Source organism: Trichosurus vulpecula, chromosome 2 (genome assembly GCF_011100635.1).
Source record: "Trichosurus vulpecula isolate mTriVul1 chromosome 2, mTriVul1.pri, whole genome shotgun sequence".
NCBI classification, from domain to species: domain Eukaryota; kingdom Metazoa; phylum Chordata; class Mammalia; order Diprotodontia; family Phalangeridae; genus Trichosurus; species Trichosurus vulpecula.
The window spans coordinates 300,163,901-300,167,274 of NC_050574.1; positions in this window are offsets into that span (position 1 = coordinate 300,163,901).

A 3,374-nucleotide genomic window follows, 5' to 3' on the forward strand; every position below is an offset into this window, starting at 1 on the left:
CTGGACTGGAGCCATGGGAGCTGTGTCTCCCTCTCCCCCAGGTGGGGACAGACCCGGATCCTATCCCACTGGCCAATCTTGCCTACCTCTCACCCAGGCTTCCGCACTTGGCAGTCCAGCCTGGCCCTGCCTCATCTTACCATGACTCACATGTTTCCTGAAAACAGAATGATTGTGCCTTATTCAGTTTTGTTGAACCCTTTTATGCCTCCAGGTTTTTGTTACACTAGCGTCCATAACTACCTTTTTAACTAGCCCAGCTGACAACCACCACATGTGGCCAATAAATGGAACAGGAGCGTTTTAGCTGCCATTAACTCAGATCATACCTGTGTCTTTCTTGTTGCTAGGCTGCCAGCCTCAACAGGGTAGTGGTGGGAAAGCTTCAAGAACAACCAGAGAATAGTACTGGGGTACTGGGAACATTGAGATAGTAGGAAGCTACAAAGTTATGGAAGACTCAGACCAGCTTTTCAAGACCAGCCAAGGTTCAGACCAGACTAGGATTGGGGAACGGGCAAAATGATTATTTTTAACAACTGAAGGAATATAGGAACATGGTGAGAAATGGGTAAGGGGAAGCTCAGTCAGGTTAGGAAAAAGTGTCCCTAGTTCACCAGCATGAGCAAAGATGCTTCTGGATACTACAGAACAAAAGGACTCTGCCTCTCATCAACAAAAATAGGTCCTATAGAAATTGTCCCATTTGCCTTGTTTTAAACAAAATAAAGATCCATAGAGTTTGAAAAAAAAGGATTTAAAAAATGAAGAGAGAGAATAACAGTGAAAAAAAGAATCAAGGAATCTAGGTTTGGCTATGCCAATTGGGATAAGAGTGGCATAAACAAAATAAATCATGGGAACCAAGTACTAGTTTAAAAGAAAAATATTAATATAATGAAATTTGAAAAAGGCAAATACAAATTTAAATATTTTGATCTTGAATGTGATGGAACTATACTCACCTATAAAAGAGTGACTAAATAGATGAGAAAAGAGAACCAAACAATTTGTTGCATACAAGAAACACACTTAAAATATAATATACATAGAATTAAAACAAGGGATATGCTATGTTTCATAAAATTCCAAAAAATGCAGGAGGTTCAATTATGATTTCAGACAAGACAACATTAAAGTAATTACTGTCAAGAAAAGCAAACAAGGAAATTGCATTATGCTTAAAATCACCACAATTAACATGAAAAGGCCTTAACCTAAAAGGGCCAGGGTCTCCCATTGCATCCTGGATCATCTCCAGTCATTCTGATGAATATCTGGTCACTGGATCCAGATGTCCCTAGAAGAGAAAGGGAGGCTGGTGACCTTGAACAGCCTTCCCTCACTCAAATCACTATACACAGTATTGTGACCATATTAATGAGCACAGTAATCTAGAGTTTGGTAAATTCAAAGATCCAAGCTTTTGAGACAAGAACTCATTATTTGACAAAAAATGCTGGAAAAGCAATTTGAAAGAACCTAGGTATAAAACAATGTCTCACATTGTATAAAAAGAAAAGGTCAAAATGGATATATGATTTAGACATAAAAGGTGATATAAGCAAGTTAGGGGAACATGGAAAATTTTACCTGTTAAATGTATGAATAGGCAAAGAATTTATTATCACACAAAAGACAGAGAGCATTATGGGATGTAAAATGACTGATTTTGATTATGTTATTTTAAAAAGTTTTTGCACAAACAAAACCAATGCAGCCAAGATTAGGAGGAAGATAGGAAACTGGGGAGGGGGGAGATTTATAGCAAGCTTCTCTGATAAAGAACTGAGTCACATTTACAAGAATACAAGCCATTCCCCAGTTGATAAATGGATAAAGGACACGAACAGGTAGTTTTCAGAAGAAGAAATCAAAGCTATCAATAGTCACATGAAAAAAATGCTCCAAATCACTATTGATTAGAGAAATGCTACTTAACATTACTTAGGTACCACACCTATTAGATTGGCTAATATTACCAAAAAGGACAATGACAAATACTGGAGGGGATGTGGAAAAATTGGGACATCAGTGCACTGTTGGTGACGTTGTGAACTGATCCAACCATACTGGAGAGCAATTTGGAACTACACCCAAATGTCAATAAAACTGTGGATACCCTTTGTCCCGGAAATACCACTATAATGTTTGTATCCCAAAGCGATCAAAGAGAAAAGAAAAGAACCTATATGTGCAAAAATATTTATAGCAGCTTTTTTGTGATAGCAAAGAATAAGAAATTTAGAGGACACCCATCAGTTGGAGAATGGCTGAACAAATTGTATATAGTTGTGATAAAATGCTATTGTGTGATAAGAAATAATGAGCAGGCAATTTTCAGAAAAACTTGGAAAGACTTATATGAACTGCTGCAAAGTGACATGAGCAGAACCAGGAAAATATTATACACAGTAACAACAATATTGCATAATGATCAATTGTGAATGTCTTCACTATTTTCAGCAATGCAATGATCCAAAACAATTCTGTAGAACTTATGATGAAAAATGCTGTCTACCTCCAGAGAAAGAACTGATTGAGTCTGAATGCAGTTGAAGCAGACTTTTTCAAATCTCTTAATTTTTTTAATTTTTCTTGTGTTTTTTGTCTACGTTTTCTATTGTTTTTTGTTTATGTTTGCAACATGGCTAATATGGAAATATGTTTTGCATTACTTCACACATATAATTGACATCAAATTATTTGCCTTCTTAAAGAGTGGGGAGAGGCTAGAGGGAGATAGAAAATTTGGAACTCCAAATTTCTTTAAAAAAGAGTGTTAAGACCTTTTTTTAACATGAAATTGAAAAAAAATAAAATTAGAGAGAGAAAAAAAAACAAAAGCAAAAGCCAGAAGTAAAATGTATAAAGAAAAAAATCAATTGAAAATAACTATGAAATGCTATGAAATTTTGAGAGCTAACCTATTAAAACACTCACAGGTCTTATATCAATACAACTATAAAATGATACTTGTAGAAATAAAGGAAAACCTAAAATAAAAAGAAAAAATTTTGGTGTCTATGAATGGGCCTTACCAGTATTGGTAATAATAACAAACATACACATAAAATCACCTAAATTCATCTAGGGATTTTGCAACAAACAAAATTATCAAAGGATATTACATAAAACTACATGAAATAATAGCAAACTTTGTATGGGGGGAGGAAGGACAGAGTGGAGAGGAAAGTGCAAGAATTTCAAGGGGAATGATGGAAAAATATAAAAAAGGGAAGTTAAGATTACCAGATATAAAATTCTATTGAAAAGCGGAAATAATCAAAATTACAGGTTAAAATCAAAAAACAAATTATTGGGACAGACTAGCTAAGCAAAGTATAGAAGTACACATACACAGAACCCAAGAA